We start from the raw sequence: 18,722 nt of genomic DNA on the forward strand, positions 1-18,722 counted from the left end.
ACCGGTAACAACTTCTGGATGGCTACACCCCTGAACCGGTTGCCCTACAGTCACCGCTCACTTGCTTGACCCGCCCGCCCTCTCGTGCTCACTTGCCCAACCCAGACAACCCTCACCCTGCCCATCCCAAGCCACCCCATAAAAACACTTCACCACGTGGCCCTATCGCTTGTGCATGGTAGTCTGCTCTGCGGCTTGCCTGCCGAAGCTGATTTGAATCTACACTGAATTGAGTCTACTCTACTCTTCCCTAACAGACCTTCCGGCCTCCTCCTGCCTACAAGACCAGGTAAGCAATGACTTGCTAGCACCTGCTGCCCAGCCCTGGGCTTCCCAAACCCCCAAAGCTCCTTGCTGGCCACGGCCTCAATCCGTAACTTGGCGTAGCTCCCCAAGCCGCTGTGGGTCCCAAGCAACAAAGTGATAAATCATAAATCATAAGATATAATCATTAATCATAAGATACAACTAACAAAGTGATATAAGATAAGGAGTAGGTAATAAGAAAGATTAGAAGGATAATGGTAATACTGTCCTACTACGTGGTTAGATATTCTTAGGCATAAGACAATGCTGTGGGAAATTATGTTTAACAGAGTGGAAAAAACTGTCTTTGTGTGTAATTATTTTATCTTGCGATGCCCTATAGTGGCATCCTGAGGGGAGAAGTTGAAACAGTTTATGTCCAGGATTTGAGGGGTCTGTAGATACTTTCTCAGCCCTTTTTCTGGCTTGTGCAGTATATAGGTCCTCAGTGGAAGGCAGGATGGTTGCAATTATTTTTTCTGCAGTCCTAGCTATCCACTGAACCTTATGACTATCCTGTTTAGTTGCTGTTTCAAACCAGACAGGTATAGAAGTACAAATGACAGGCTCATACAGGGGATGTTACATTTACATTATGTGGTTGGGCAGTAAAACATCTGCAAGCAACGGACCAAGCTCTGAAAGCACCAAAAAATTCTACCATTCAGCTTCAGCTACAGGTATTCTCTTCTTTTGGGTAGCTTGATTGTGTCTGGATTTTCAACCAACTCAAGCTGAGGAAGAATTGGCATCTGCAAGGGTAATGGGAATGGCAAAAGGGACAAATGATATCATATGCCTCATGTTGTAATGTTTCTTGCCACAATGGTTAAGTGGATCATAAGTTATTAACATAAGCTAATAACGTGATTGTTAAGTGAATCTGGCTTCTCCATTGGCTTTGCTTGTCAGAAGTCACAAAAGGAGAATACAAGATGCCGGTACACTGTGACTGTCATAGATATGAGTCGGTTGCCATTTTGATTTTGATCACATGACCATAGGGGATACAAAAAAGGTTGTAAGTGTGAAAAACGGTCATAAATCACTTTTCAGTGCTGTTGTAACTTTGAATGGTCATTAAATGAATTGTGATGCAAGGACTGGTAATGATGTCATGAGACATGTGATATATTTTTGGCTTGTTGTGGACACATGCTGGGGAATTATACTATTGCATGCTATGAAGTGTTAAAGAGATCTGTTGAAGCCTAGTCAAATATCATGACATAACGGTCCCAGTTTAGGATGGCAGTTTTAAAGATCTGAATTGATATAGCCAGGAATAGAATGTACAAAACTCTGAACATCAGATAATTGACATCTTTTAATAAATAACACTTTATCAGGCATGAGCAACCTGTTACATGTATACTTGTAATTAAAATCCTATGAATTTACAAGCCTTCCAGCCTTAGCTCACTTGCAGTTCTTTGAGTTCCAAATTTAACTTTTCCTAGATACCATTATTTCCTGCCTTTAAGTAATGGCTTTATAATAATATCCTTTTACTCCTGCATCCAAGCTCAATAATGCATTGATTATAATCATTTCTGACCTACAAAGTCCTTAATAATGTATGCTTAACTGTTGCTGATCTTTCTCCCATGAGCTGTTCAGAGCATCCAGAAGTGGGAGGTGCTTCAGTCTCTTCTGGAAAGGCTGGGCTTAAAACTCCGGGATGCTCCTCCTCCTCCACAGGACACCACCTCAGCGTCCTCCAGTTTTAGTTCAGCCTTCGTGGTAAGAGGTTGTGCACTCCCTGACTGGAACGGTTTTCTGATTCAGGTTCGCTCTTGGGTTATTTCGGCTTTTAAAATTCTTCACCATTTAATTTGGCTTTTTCAGGCTTGTCCCTCTATTAGGTTATCTCGATTAGTTCAAAAAACAAAAAAAAAACAAAACCAGTTTCTTTGTAAATAGCGGAGCCTGCCACTCCGCAGGCAGCTTGAGGCTACCGCCTCAGGCAATTATCTTATCTAACTTTCCAATCGCTTTCTCTGCGATCAGAGCGGAGCGCTCGCAACCGCAGCTCACTTCACCTTGCCGTTTCGTCTGACAGCAGCATTTAACTCGCAAGTTAGAGCCTCAGCAGCAGCGGCTCATTAGACAGCTCAGACATTAGCAACGGTGATTCTGCTTCCCACCCTTTTCAACGGCTGGCTCAACTTCACGCCTAATTATCACAGGCGCCATTCCTCGCTGGTTTCCCTTGCTAGGGACCGAGGCAGTACCTTTCCACTTTGTTCTCCCTGGGTTTAGCTCTCTCTTGTCTGGCTAATGTTGGATAAGCAGGCTAGTCATTAAACAGGCATTTCTTTGCAATTGCCTTTGGATCATTTCTTTGGACTGAAACTGCAAGTGCCATTTAAATTGAGGGACGTTTGCTTTTGACAGGAAAGGATTCACCTCAGAGCCTGTATAGCTGGTTTCCCTTGTTGGGGACCAGGGATCCAGAGTTTTTCTCGCTTGGAGCACTTGGGGGTTTCCCTTGTTGGGAACCCTTAGATACTGTTTACCATATACACAGTTATACATATAGATATAGGCATATGTATATGGGCATGCATATATATATATATATATCTTACTCTCCTGGAGGAGCATTTTACTTTCAACTGCAGGGGAAGGCATCACCCCAAAGTACAAATATTAACAACAACAACAATAATAATCATTTATTTTTTTAAAAAAGAAAATTTAAAATTAAAGTCAGAGGCAAGACAATCAGTCATCCACAATGGAAGGTGACAACGCTTTCCACTCCAAGTCAAATAAGCCCCGAGATAAGCCAGTGGGCCCCCAAAAGACCTCTAAGGCAGCAGATAAGGATAGACGGCACCTAGCTTTGGAAAGGCAATTGCAGAAACGAGCCAGGGAGGCAGACAAGATGGCTATGACACAACAATCTGATCAGAACCCAAACCCATTGATGGGGCCCTTGGACTTATCTACCCAGCCCAGGTAGGCTGTTTCTGGACAACCTCCCAAGGCACATCTCCTCCAATGAGCACTGACCGGCCAATCCCAGAGGCAACCTTCACCCCTACAGCCACCAGCCTAAGACAGGAGAAGGGATTACCTGAGACTATCCCCATCGAAATGAGGCATGGATGGAGATGGTGATTCAAAGGGGCATTGCGGCTAGAGTTCAGCAATCCATCAGGACCAGACACTTCTCGGCCGCTTCGGATGCGGGATCCCTGTCCGCTCGATCCTTTGTGCATATCGGACAACATCAATCTCAGGTATTCCCCAATATTCCCAACATACCCCCCCAGGGTCTTTGGGAGGAGGTGGACTTTGAGGATCAGGATGTTCCCTTGGGGGGGGGGGGTCGATCCATCAGGTGGACTTGGGGTTGTCAGAGGCTGACCTGCTAGAACGGGGAATGTCGGACGACGAAGGCCTCATTCCGGACCAACCTACTTTTTCTGGCCTTTTTCACCCGTACCTCCTTTAAATCCTTACTGTTCAAGGCAAAGAACACCGCTAAACTAGGCACATCAAACCCTCATCCATTGTCAACAGGGTCTCTGGACAAATCTGAGGATCTAATATTCTCACAACTGGCTAATGAGGCGGACACTATTCTGGTCCCTAGTATGTTTGCTGAATTAGTACAAAATCAATAGGCATCAGCAGCATCATATCCAACCCCAACAGGGTATGATAAACAATATTATAATTTGGCACCAGAGTTTTCAAATTTTCTCGAAACGTCGGAGGTGGATGAGCCCACTGTGGCACTGGCCTCTTCTTCAACCTTTCCCAACGAGGCCGAGGAAGCCCTGAGACCGGAAGAAAAGAGCAGAGTTGGCACTCTGTAGGGCACACGTTTCTGACACCTGGGCCATTAGGGATGCTACAGCAGCGTCCTTTTTTACCCGGTCCTCCCTCCGATGGCTCTTCCATTCGAGGGATATATTGCCAGCGTCAAATGTCAGAGCCCACCAGGACATAGCTAAAATTATTGCAGCAGCAGAATTCTCAGCCGACGCCACATTTAATGCAGTCAAATTCTCGTCTAGGGCCATAGCATCTCACGTATCAGCACGGAGACTGCTATGGCTCAGGCATTGGCAGGTGGATACCAAGCATAAATGCAAGTTGGCATCAGCCCCAATATCAGGGGATAAATTATTTGGCAGTGTCTTGGAGCCCCTCCTTATAGAGAATAGAAACAAGAAAAAAGTGCTTCCCCCTCTTTTTTGGAGATCTGAAAACAGAACGCCCCAGTCATTTTGAAGGGGTTCCTTTCAGCCCTACCATCAAGGCCCATAGGTTCCCAGATCTCAGAGAACTTCAGGCTACAGGCCCAGTTTTAGACAGGATAGGTCTGAATCTTCCGATAGAGGTCAGCAGGGAGGCCAAAACAGACGAAACCCCAGAGGCACTGGAGGCAGATTTTTTCGTCGCCCCAAGTGAGTCTTTCACAACAGTTCCCATTGGAGGGCGGCTAAAATTGCTTGCTGATCAATGGGACAGCTCCACCTCTGATGTGTGGGTCAGGGACACTATTAGGTTTGGTTTGGCGCTCGAGTTTCAATCCTCCCCCCTGAACTTTTTCATTAGGAGCCCTAGGTCCATGGACCCCATTAAGAGGGTGTTGATGCAGGAGGCTATCAATCATCTTCTACATATTCGGGCCATTAGAGAGGTCCCATCTGAACAACGGGGTCAAGGCTGTTACTCTCTATTGTTTGTGGTCCCAAAGAGTTCGGGGGGCTGGAGGGCAATTCTGGACCTCAAACGTCTGAACAGATCATTGGTTTATCGAAAATTCAAGATGACTACTCTCCAGTCCATTCTGCTCAGCATTAGAGAGAACGATGTCCTGACCTCTATGGATCTCACAGAGGCTTATCTACATATACCAATTAGACCTGCTCACTACAAATATCTTAGATTTTGCTATTGTGATTGGCACTACAAATATATCGCCCTACCCTTCGGTCTGGCTTCGGCCCCTAGGACTTTTACCAAGGTCTTAGCGGCTTTGGCTACCTCACTCAGGATCAAATCTATTCGCTTTCAATTTTATCTGGATGATATTTTAATTTTGTCATCTTCCAGACATCAAGCAAAATTGGATACCAAGATTACTCTGGAGACCCTTCAGGGTCATGGCTTTTCCATAAATTGGGATAAAAGCCATTTGATCCCCTCAACTAGGTTAGTTCATTTAGGGGCAGTGATAGATACCATGGAGGGCAAGGTCTTTCTCTCTCAGGACAGGTTAAACAGTATCCAGTCTTTGGCCAGAGAGATCAGAGCCTTAAAGAGGGTTTCCTCTTTAAGCAGTGCTGTCTCAACTGTTAGGAAGACTGATTTCTTGTATTTCCATTGTGCCTTGGGCTCGATTCCCCTCTAGAGAGTTTCAATGGTTCCTGCTACCTTTCCAGTGTCCGGATAAAGGTACCACACAATGTTCTTCGATCGCTCCACTGGTGGTCGGAAAACACGATAAACAAGGGGTGTCCTTTCAAGGAACCTTACAGGGCAACAATCACTACCGATGCCAGCCTGGTAGGATGGGGAGCTCACTTCCAATCCCACACTGCTCAGGTAATTTGGACTATTTCTGAACGATCACAAAGCATTAACCCCTTTGGAGCTGCGAGCAGTTCTCCTGGCCTTACGCAGCTTCTACCCCTTTTCCAATCACGCCACGTTCTGGTCGTGCAGACAATATCACAACCAAGGCCCACATAAACAGACGGGGGTACCCATTCCAAACTTCTGATGCTGGAGATGGCCAATTTGTTCAAGTGGGCTGAGGCCAATCTGTTTTCGCTCAAGGCAGAACACATAGCAGGGGCCTTAAACACACAAGCAGACCGGCTCAGCAGGGCCACGATAGATCAGGCAGAGTGGTGCCTACACCCGTCTGTCTTCCATGAAGCATTGTGCAGGTTTGAGCAACCGGTGATCAATCTACTTGCCTCTTCTCTCATTGCCCAATTGCCCCAGTATATTTCAAGGTACCCGACTCAGGGGGCGGAGGCCGTCGATGCCCTGCGTTGTCAGTAGCCTCCCAGACTTCTATATGCGTTTCCTCCACTCCCGGTAATACCCAGGTTGATCCAGAAGTTATTGCAGGAACGAGCGGAATTGATATTGGTCACCCCTTACGGGTCCAGGTGAACATGGTTCACAGACTTACAGGACCGTCGAGAAAACAACCTTGGAAAATTCCACCATCGAAGGTTTTCCTCTCACAAGGGCCGATACTTCACCTGAACCCACAAAGGCTCAGTCTAACTGTATGGAAGTTGAGTGGAGCGGTTTAAAGGCCCAACAGATTTCAGAGGATGCTATTGCCACCATTCAAGCATCCAGACGGTCCTCAACAAATCGTATATACGAGGCCACATGGTCCGCCTTCTGTCGCTGGTGCCAGGGGTCTAAGATTGACCCAACTGCCCCATCAATACAACAATTATTGGCCTTTTTACAGGAGGGTTTGACCAAGGGCCTATCTCCAAATACTTTACACAGACAGGTGGCGTCTTTAGTCTTGGTGATAGCCTAGGGTGACCTTCGGTCCATAGCGCACCGTCCACATGTCTGCACCTCTCTTAAGGGTGCTGAAAACTTACAACCTCCTGTAATTCACTGCTATTCTACCTTGGACCTCAACAAGGTGTTAACCGCACTTACAACTGGCCCATTTGAGCCTTTAAGAACTGATAGTCTTAAATTCCTGACATATAAGGGGGCCTTCCTAATTGTAATTACATCAGCAAGGAGGATTTCCGAATTGGCGGCTTTGTCAATGAGAAAGGACCTGTGTGTGTGTCATGCAGACAGAGTGATTCTCCAGTTGGATCCATCGTTCACTCCTAAAGTAAATTCAGCCTTCCACAGAGCGCAAGAGTTGGTGTCTCCAAAATTTTTGTTCGCAACCATCTCATAGACTGGAGCATCAATGGCATCGACCTGACGTTTGAAGAGCGTTAAGCATCTATCTAGACCGCACAGCGGCATTTCGAAAATCTGAGGCTCTATTCCTATCCTTCAACCCATCCACTTTAGGGCAAAAGGTGTCGGCGACAATATCAGCTGCATGGGCCACACGGACTTCCATAGACAAAATTTGCAGAGTGGCAACTTGGGCTTCACCATCTCCCTTTGTCAGAAATTATAAAATTGATGTCTATGCCTCAGCGGACACTTCATTTGGCAGAAGAGTCCTGCCGAGGGTCCACAGAGTTTAGGAGTTGATTTCAATCTAGATGGAGTCCCTCCCTAAGGACAGGCCAAGCTTTGGTATGTCCCACTTCTGGATGCTCTGAACAGCTCATGGGAGAAAGGGGGTTGGTACTTACCTGATACGCCCGTTCTCTGTGAGCTGTGAAGAGCATCCAGCTCCACCCATTCTTTCCGTCTGGTGGGGTTCCATTCCAGTCAGCGATCTAGATTAGATGATGAGTCCTGGACTTTGGCACTCAGTCTTCGCAAAACTGGGTGACGCTGAGGAGGTGTCCCGTGGAGGAGGAGGAGCATCCTGGAGTTTTAAGCCCAGCCTTTCCAGAAGAGACTGAAGCACCTCCCACTTCTGGATGCTCTTCACAGCTCACAGAGAATGGGCGTATCAGGTAAGTACCAACGCCCCTTTTCTACGATCTGCCTAAAGTGCAGGCTGCTATTTATGCATGCCATTTTAGTTGGACCACTTTAAAGCTGGCACAGTTGAGATGGTACTGGGATTTTTTTCACATTTCTTTTCTCCAACATGAACCCCGTTGAATATTTTTCTGAAACAAAAAAGGCTTTTTTCCCTGATATAACTATACCTGTATTTAACTCCACTAGACCTCAACCATTAGCTCTTTTTAAAGCAGCAGCAGTTAGAATATTATAATTAAAACATACTCAGTGATCTCTTGACTCTTTCAGGGGTCAGTCAGGTAATTCCCCCTTTTAAACAGACCAAATAAAAGCATGTTTTTATTTTCTTATGAAACTGTACGTTCTTGTTATCCTATCGGATTTCTTAGGAATAAAGCCTTAGTGATGACTAGATGGGTTGAACTGGGTTCCTAGTAGCTTTTCTAGTTCTCTATTCCTGACAGTTCCCAGCACTCAAACCTGCAGGAGGAGACCACTGTCCTTAGCAGCAGCAACAACTTGGGGCACATGTGGACAATTTTTGGTCCTTTTCTTCTCCTGAGAGGTTTTGAAGAACTGGTCTACTCACCAGTTCACTTTTTTTTTGTCATAATTACTAACTCAGCTTTCACAGAGATTTCTCACTCTGCCATTCCTTCCTCAGAAGTCCCTGTTCCATCAGTGTGTTGGGTGTAAACTTCTTAGACCAGGAGTCTCCAACCTTGTCAACTTTAAGACTTGTGGCTCCAACCTCCAGAATTCTGGGGAACTCTGGGAGTTGAAGTCCACAAGTCTTAAAGTTGACAAGGTTGGAGACTTCTGTCTTAGACCACTATATCATAGTCTTTTACTTGTTCTTCTTTCATTTCAAATTTCAATAACAGTTTATACATTTTAGCAACTAGGTGTTTATCATTTATACATAGTTCAAGTTCACATTATGTCTATTGCTACTCAGTTCCAGAGGATGAAGAAAAAATATTTGTATTGACTGTGTATTTTCTCAGGAGCAGTATGTTGCTTTATAAGGATTTTACTCAGCCGTGGACCACAATTTGAGAAAGGTTGATATTTATTCTAATAGAACTCATGTTCTGATGTGGGTCTTACTTAGGCCAAATGAGAGTATTCAAGCACACAAAGGACAGATCTAGAGAAACTCTTAAGATTTGTAGGAAAAATGCAAATAAGCAAACAATACTCATATGGTAAGGCCTAATTCAACCCAATCCTCAAATGGTTCAGTGAGGTCTGAATATGTTGGACAGTTATCTATTGCATAGGTGAACAGATGAAAAATAAAATGGAATTGTAGAACTGGATGAACCAGTATACTTGTTTATTCAAATACAGAGATATTACAAGTTAAGTAGTAACCCAACTGGCAGTCAGAGCGTGTGACAAAAATTCTTTAATTCCACAACATATAGGCCAGGGGTATCAAACTCTCGATGTCACATGACATATCGGGGCTTCTTTCCCCTTTGCTAAACCAGGCAAGGGCGTGGCCAATGGCTACGAGTTTGACAGCCCTGATCTGGACATATTTAACCATAGTTTCAGTTGGGAAAATGTGACCATCCTAGATCAATCCAAATCCAAAAATGCCAGGGAATGTCTAGATTCTAGAAGCCTTGCACTCTAACAAATCAGCCATCAATAGACACATAGACATTAACAACATCTATAGAACATCAATGGAAAAGAGACAGTCAACCAGCCCAAAAGAGAGAAAGACTCCAGCACCTCAGCACTCAGATCAGATTAATTCCAAGATTAAGTTCAGACCATCAATCAAGTAAGCAATATTCAAATCAAGAAATGCCAAAGAGCCATCAGTAAACAGTCCAACCAAAGAACTTCTTAAAACCGCCCCCACCTACACAGACAGGCAAGACACTGGAATATAAACTGACAGCAAACAGCACTCTTTACTGGTTAGGTAATAAAACATCTGCAAGAAAACAAGCAAGTTCAGACAGCATCAAGAACTCAGCAACAATTCAGTTAATTGGTCTAAATAAATATTCAAGTTGTCTATTCCTCCTTGAAGAAAATGGTAATGTTGTTATCATTGTTGAGTATGGTATCAACCAGAAGAATTTCATAGGGCAACATTTGTTTTGACTCCCTCTTTCTAATAATGTATGTTCACTTTTTAATGTATTGTTATATATTCTTGTTCAAACTGTGCAAAATTAGCATTTCATTTCTGAAGCTGAGAGAGGAGATGCTGAAGGACTAGCTAGTTATAAGTCCTTAACAAAGTAACTCCCACATTTGAAAATAAAATCCTCTTTAGCTTCAGAAGTCTCCTATCAACTGCAAAAATCAATATTTAACTCAGCACGTGGCTAATACCTGTAAGCAAATTATTTCTAAAAATGTACAACTTGCAAAAGCCTTTCAGGCTCTTTTGCTCAGCATCTGGGATGTTCTGTGAGGTTCATCGTAGGAAGTCCATTGGCCTCCCCAGTGGGTGGACCCTGTATTATAATCAAGTGAGGGAAAGAGGCACTTGCTAATTTCCCTTTCAGTTTTCAGATTAGGGGCTTAAAGTATAAACAAGCAGAGTATGCTGTGTGTATACCTTTGGTCTGTACCAATGCATTTGGAACCAGTATGGGATAACCTGACAGCCAGTCAATTTAAATCAGTTTAAAGACACAGTTTCTTTCCTAGAGTTAACAGCCTCTCTTGTCACAGTGCCCCAGGAAGTTTAAAGATCATTAGGATTGACTTTCTAGACAATGTACCACATATAAAGTTAATTAAAATGCACTATCTTGATCCTAAAAAGTTTTATCATTTTGCTTACTGTTCAGTACAGGTAGTTCTTGACTTACAACAGTTCCTTTAGTGACTGTTCAAAGTTACACTGGCACTGAAAAGAGTGACTTAGGACCATTTGCCACGCTTATGACCACTGCAGCTTCTCCATGTGCTCAAATTCAGAGGTTTGTCAACTGACTCATATTTATGATGATTGCAGCGTCCTGGGGTCATGTAATCTTGCAAGTTTCTGACAAGCAAAGTTCAACGGGGAAGCCAGTTTTACTTAACCATGTTACTAACTGAACAACTGCAGTGATTCACTTAACAACTGTGACTAGAAAGGTTGCAAAATGGGGTAAAATTCACTTAACAAATGTTTCACTTAGCAACAGAAATTTTGGGCTCAATTGTGATCATAAGTTCAGGACTACCTGTATAACAGAAGAGGGGTGGCGTGATGAGGGGTGGGGACATCATATTAGAGCTGTAAACAAAAGGCTTCTTCAGAGAATATAAACTGTACTCTCCTTGAATAACAAAGGTAGATGATTTTGAAATACATACATTAACTTAGATGTTATTTTTATGTGAGACAAGCATTAGAAATCTGAATTTCCTAGATTCCTCCAAATGAGGAATTCTCCTCCACCTGGCTAAACTTGGACTGTTTGACTATTGCTTTAGTAACAGTGGAAATGCTTCCCCTCCTCTTCCTTTTTCTGCTTCAGGCAATATTATACAACTAGGAGAAAAAGGGTAACATAGAGCCAGTTTGGTCTAGTGATTAAGGCACCAGGCTAAAAAAACAGGAAATTGTAAGTTCAAGGGCTACCTTAGCCCTGAAAGCCATGTGTACCTTTCTTTCATTACAAACCGTCCTTCTTCATAGAGTTTACATTATGACCATATATTGATGAATAATATTTTTTTGGTATTTTGGGGCTGAGAGCCAATTTGGTGCAGCAGTAGTAAAATGGTGCAGAGAAGATTAGGGGACTGGAGGCTAAAACATATGAAGAACGGTTGCAGGAACTGGGTATGTACTTTAATGAAAAGAAGGACTAGGGGAGACATGATAGCAGTGTTCCAATATCTCAGGGGCTGACACAAAGAAGAGGGAGCCAAGCTATTCTCCAAAGCACCTGAGAGCAGGACAAGAAGCAATGGGTGGAAACTAATCAAGGAGAGAAGCAACCTAGAACTAAGGAGAAATTTCCTGACAGAACAATGAATCAACTCCAGAAGCTGTGAATGCTCTTAACACTGGAAGTTTTAAAAAAGATGTTGGATAACCATTTGTCAGAAGTGGTGTAGGGTTTCTTGCCTAAGCAGAGGGTTGGACTAGAAGACCTCCAAGGTCCCTTCCAATTCTGTTATTCTATTCTAAATCAGGAGGCTGTGACTTCTATTGCTATCTTGGGCACAAAGCCAGCTGGGTGTCTTCGGGCCACTTGCTCTTTCTCTCAGCCCTAAGAAGGAGGCAGTGCCAAACCATTTCGAAATCTTGACACAGAAAACAGCAGGGACTTGTCTAGGAGTCCCCAAGAGCCAAAACCTGTCTCGAAGGCAGATAGACCTCATAGTTTTCAGTTTTCTCCTTTTGGAGACCTTGTTCGGCTCCATCCAGCTATGACTTTCACAGTGTTCTCCTTGCAGAGTCGAACCACTTCATCATCACTTTTGTATTCGGTTCACATTCATTCCTCATACATTCAGTCTTGCCTCTGCCTCTTCTTCTTTGACCACCCTTGCTTCTCAGGTACAGGTAGTCCTCGACTTACGATCTCAATTGAGCCCAAAATTTCCTTGCCACAGTTGTTAAATGAATCACTGCAATTGTTAAGTGAATCTGGCTTCCCCCATTGACTTTGCTTGTCAGAAGATTGCGAAAGGGGACCACATGATTCCAGGACACTGCAATTGTCTTAAAATATGAGTCAGTTGTCCAGCATCTGAAGTGCTCACCGCCGGTGCTCTCCGAGCCGGCTGGTTTCGGGGCTAAACCACCCCATAGAGGTGGTGAAGAGTGGGGAGACCGCCAGCACGGTCGAAGAGAGCTGCATCTCTCCTTCCCAGCTGGCCATTACTCCCTTTCCTGAAGGCGGATGCAGCGGTGGTCAGAAATGGCCACCTCAAAGAACTCGACCGGAAAAGAAAGTGCAGGAGGAAGGTAAGAAGAGAAAGTTTTGGTTGACTGGGTTAAATAAAAAAAGCAACAACATAAGGTACCCTGGAAATTAAACTATAAAAACAACATTGTTCCCAAAGAAGATTTTGAAGCGGCGAAGGAGAGAGGAAAGGGAAGGGATTCAGGTTTTTTTTCCTTCCTTCCTTATACTGACAGCTTAGAGACTTAAATAAAAAATCCAATTTGACATTAATAGGCATTTAAGCTGAAAATAAAATGTCAAAGGGATAATAAAGATTTTTGGATATTTTAAAATCTTTTAAAAGCAGGAAAGGAAAGAAAAGAATAAAAGGGCAGGATCTGGAAAAATGAAGGAGACTGCCTGGAACTAAAAACTACACAATGAAACTTTAACAAGATTCCTAAAAGATACATTCCAACTGAAACTTTGTAACAAAATAATAGAACCCCAGGAAGAGAAAGTGAAAAAAGAAGCAAGAAGAAACAGTTTTGGATTATCTGGATTACTTGGTGATTTTTGAATTTTTGGCTATTGCCTTTAAATGACTAAAATCAAGCGGGTGGTTGTTTAAAACTGTTTAAAATGGCATCACTTCTAGAAGAATTGAAAATGGAACTTAAAAAGCAGAAAGAAGATGCACAAGAAGGGAGAGGTTCTTTTGGCTTTGTATTTCAATTCCTAGAAATGGAGATCTGGAACTATGAGAAACAACAAGAAATGCTTGTAGAACAAGAAGATCTGGACAAAGAAGAAGCCATCTTTAATGATCAAGTAATTTTACGTGGGGGAAAAAGGGAAAGGGGGGGAAGAGAGTGAAAAGTTTAAGATTTGAAAAAACAACCCCAAAAAAGAATAGTTTGAAAAATAATTACAATATTAGAAAGCAACAGAAGAGGGGATTACAGAAGAGAGAATTAGAATTAGAAGTAGAAGGGGGTAAAAAGCGGAGGGAGAAGAAGAGGGGGAAGAAGGAAAGGAAAAGAAGTCATAAAAGACAGAAAAAGATATAGAGAAACAGGGAAAAGATATCAGGATTGAAAGTATAAGCCTGTTCAGAGATAATGGGTGAAAATTTAATTGAAAAAGGGATTCTGCAAAGGTACATAAGATAGTATTGTTATATTAGAAATAGAAATAATTTTAGAAAATATGATTAAAATGCTGGATAAAATATTTATTGTAATATAGTGGAATGTTTGTTAATAAATAAATGAAAGAAAGTGAATGAGAGAATGAAATTAGGAAAGGATGGGAACATTCTAATTATTATAAATGATTTATAAAAATATAAGTGAAGAGAATTATGGGGGGAAAAAGAATTATGGAAAGTTTATAAGTGTTAACAAGGAAGTATGATATTCAACTGAAAAGAAAAAGATGTTAAGATTTTAATGAATATTAACAATAGAATTGATTTGGAATGGAATGAGTGTTTTATATATATATATATATATATATATATATATATATATATATATATATATATATATATATATATATATATATATGTGGATCTTTGGTTGTTCGGGTTTCTCCCACGTAAGATTCGAAGTATCTAGGCAACGTTTCGATGAAGTCTCATTCATCATCTTCAGCCCCCACCTGAACAGAACACGCCTCCAACCAATCAGAACACGGCTAACCCCCAACCAATCAGAACACAGCCAAACCCCCTACTAATGAGAACACACCCCACCCAATCAGAACACAGCCAAGCCCCCACCCAATCAAGTCCCACCCCACTGGCAGTTAAAAGGAGGAAGCAGCTGCAATCTCCATTACTCTGAGAAGCACAGAGCCGGAGACAGAAGCCTGAAGATGATGAATGAGACTTCATCGAAACGTTGCCTAGATAAAAACCCGAACAACCAAAGATCCACATATAAATACCCGAGAACCTCAGAAAACAAATATATATAAAATATATATAAAAAAAAAAAAAAAAAAAAAAAAGCAGCTGCAACCTCACATCACTCTGAAAAGCAAGAGCCAAAGACAGAGGCCTGATGATGATGAATGAGACTTCATCGAAACGTTGCCTAGATACTTTGAATCTTACGCGGGAGAAAACCCGAACAACCAAAGATCCACATATATATATATATATATATATATATATATATACATACATACATACATACATACATACATACATACATACATATATATATATAAATTTCTTAAGGATATAATGTGTATTTTAAGAATGTACCAAGCAGAATTCTATTGGAAGTTATGTATTATATTGAATGTTATAATCTTAAAGGTATAAATTGAAGTTTAAATAAGAACTGAATGTATAAAATCAAAAGATATTAAGGTGTCATACTCCAATTAGTAACTACAGGGGAAAATTTGTTTAATGAGAAAAGATAATATGAAATTGAAACAGGATTGACAAAAGTACAAATATAATGATTTGAATTGAGATATGAGAATAATTAAAAATAAAGTTGAGAAAATTAAAGGATGGGAAAAACTATGTAGAAAATGTTAAACAGTAATAAGACATGGAATAGAACACAAAGATGAACATGAAATTGAGTGTGTGTCTGTATGAAGAAGTGACAACCCGTGATCATGCTACTCTCAAAAAAAGATGTTTTATTTGTATTATGTTTTTTCTCTTGTGAAAACCCAAGTAAAATTTATATTTTTAAAAAAAAAAACTTCACCTACATTAATGAACACAACTCTAATGCCATCATTAATATTTTTTACCCATTTATCCATAAGTGAAATACTCAGCAGGAGATCACATATCCTTGTCTTACTCAGTGCTTAAGCATTTCTTTTATTCTCAGATATGCTTCCCACATTTCACAAATCATTCTTATTGTATGCAGTTTGCTTAGCTTTATAATTGTACAGAACATTTCACAATTCAGGTCTGTTCTTTTTATCACACTTCTACTAAATCAACAAACCTAAACTTTTTTTCTCACATTCATACATTTCTCAGTATAAAATATTAATATTGGGGCAAGAGTTCCCTAAAGGAAAAAAAAATCTATTGAATATACTATAACTAGTACTGAGACGCTTACAAAATATAAATGAGAAACCGCTTTGTAGAAATTCAGTTGTTAATGCCTGCTGAGTTTTGTTTGAAGGCACAGTGGCCAAATAAATTTTGGACACTGAAGACTCAGAATTTTTTCAAAATGTTAGTTTAAACTTTTTAAAACCTTTGTCCATGGAATTTGTGATGATCATTATATTGTGGACGTCTAATAATCCATCTATGTCTCAGCTTAGGAAAAATAAGGATGGATTTTTTCTGTTGAATGAACGCAATATTCAAATACTATAAAATGTAGAGAATTGCTTGTTTTCTTAATCATAGGATCCCATTCTCTTGGAAAATATCGACCAATGCCTTACCCTCTTTAAAAGAAAGCAATGCAGGGATAACAAGATAATACATATCTCTTATGTGTCCTAGCCACATAATGATTTTTATTCACAAATAGCACTATGCTTTAATGGAGCAATATTCTTGTCAAGAGTGCTATTTCAAAATCTGTGCTGTGATGAACAGATAAGGAAAACATGCACAGCAAGCTTCAAATTACAAAGAGAATAGCTTTATAAAAAAATAAAAAAACAATCTTGATAACATGTTTTGAAGAAAGGGTGAGTATTAGGAAGAGAAGAAGCTCATATTTATTTAAAAAGGAATGGGATATTGTATATAATTTCTGATATATGCAACCTGTATTTCAGTTATTTATATATATATTTTACAGTAGTTTTAGATTCTACCTTTCCTTCAGGAACAAAAGCTTTTTGCCCTTTTCAGTATGGAAGCCCTTGATGACTGAGCACTAACATTACCTAGTTGGGTAATGAAACATCTGCAAGGAAACAACCAAGCTCAGAAAGCCACAAGCACCTACCCTCTTCAGTTTGCTCCAGAACCAAACACCTGTGAGATGAGAGATAAAGTAAGGCACCAGTGAGCTTCCATGGCTGAGAGTGAACCTCAGCTTGGGCTCCCCAGTTTCTAGTTTATAGGGTTCCTTTCTTAGGCTCCCCGGCCTGAACTCTCCAGAAGTTCTGTTGAGGTAATTCCCTGTTAGGAGAATGAGCGCATACAGGGAGACGTATTTTGAGAGTAGTGTTTGAATAATACACATACAGCACACAGATACACTGTACAGTAAATGTAGGGTTTTACTTTCAATAAAGGTTTAAGCAAAGTTCAAAATAGGCAGTCCAAAGTCATTCACAGGTTAAACCAGTCAGTTTTCAATCCAGGGATAATTCAATATCAAAGTCCAGTGTCAAAAACAGTTCAGTATCAGGCTTACATTAAATCCATGAATATCAGTCAGTTAGGAAAAATGGAGCAACGGCAATACTTTCCAACAGAAGGAAACAAATACACTCACACTCTCTTCTGAGACTCAGACTAAGACAAACCAGGTTTCTGGCTCCATCTTATGGCCGTTTGAGAAACCACACCTAATTACAGTTTTGCATTTTCTTAAAGATTCATTCATAATCATTCTTATTCAGTTTGATGGGAAAGAACTTGTTTCTTTTGATTAGCATGCATTTTAATTGCGAACAAGCAAGAGGACTGTGTAAGTCTGATTATTTCTTCATCAGATTCTCTTGCTCTCATGCTTCAGTTCAGTTCCAAAGGAAGTTACCATAAGGAATAGTATGGAGGGTTTTTTTTATTGTTCAGATTAAAGAAGTGTTTGGAATCAAGCAGAATAAAATAGAATAGAATGAACCTCAGAAGCCTTCTAGTGCAACCCCCTTGCTCAAGCAGGAAATCTTATACTATTTCCAGCCCCTTATACCATCTCAGACAAACAGTTGTCCCATCTGTTCTTAAAAACTTCCAGTTTTGGCCCATTCTGGAGGCAATTCGTAAATTATTATAAAGCAATTTTTAAAAAAACCACTATCACTCTCATTGTCAGTATCTTGAAAACAAGCTGGAAATTCAAAAATCTTTGTTGTAGAGAAAGAACATTTTGGGGAAATTGAAAGGCACCCAGTTAGAAATGGAGTAGCTGGTGCATATTAAGATTAAACCATTACCTCTGTCTTTAATAGGCTTTCTGTTCTAGTCTTTGGTTTTGTTTGCTAACTGTAATGACAATTAATTAAATATTTCAATAGTGGCATCAGTTCAGTACTGTAGAGATGACCTTATTCTCTAAAAGGTCAGTAGTGATTTCTATCTCATTTCACGCATGATTGAACAGAGATCAGGTTTTGGCTGTCAAGTGAAAGTCAAATAGGGCACCCACTTGCTCATGACTGAACTGCTTTATATCACTGATCAGAGTTGATTCGAACAAATTTAAATTACTGTGACCCTTAGCCTTCTATACAACAGTTCGTGATTTTATCAGTAGAACGCTAGACTCAAGTGATGGCCTAACATGACCCATGCTTAATGCAGTGATTGTTACGATTAAAAAGTGGTTATATTCTGTATTTTCTTTCAGTGCTTCAGTCCAGCCGGCTGTTTTACTACTTTCCTGTTACTAGTACTACTTTTACTACTTTCGTATTCCTATCCCTGAAAAGAAAACTGGTGGATTTGAAAGGTACTTTAATGGCACACGTTTAAAAGATATTAAAGATAAGATTTTTAAAGATAAAATATTTAAAGAGAAGAGCCAGGGGGGTGCACCGGCACACCACTTAGAGAGGACTGTAAAGTACTATGAAGCAGTATGTAAGTCTATATGCCAGCGCTATTGCTATATTTAAGGTACATCCAGTATTAGGCCAAAATTTTGAAGACCCCAGACTCATTCATAAAAATACATATATACTGGGACAGAAGGAAAATTGAATCTCATGTTGTATCTCTCCAACACTGCAAGAAAACATAGGTTTATTGTATAA

The 18,722-nt window shown here is 40.8% G+C and overlaps 1 protein-coding gene across 2 annotated transcripts in view; it reads left to right on the forward strand.

Moving 5' to 3' along the window:
- STK32C (serine/threonine kinase 32C) overlaps positions 1-18,722 on the forward strand; it is a 200,177-nt gene that overhangs the window by 51,291 nt on the left and 130,164 nt on the right. The window lies entirely within an intron of this gene.

The sequence above is a fragment of the Pseudonaja textilis genome, chromosome 4 (genome assembly GCF_049901715.1).
Source record: "Pseudonaja textilis isolate UNSWEBS1 chromosome 4, rPseTex1.2, whole genome shotgun sequence".
In the NCBI taxonomy this organism is placed as follows: Eukaryota; Metazoa; Chordata; class Lepidosauria; order Squamata; family Elapidae; genus Pseudonaja; species Pseudonaja textilis.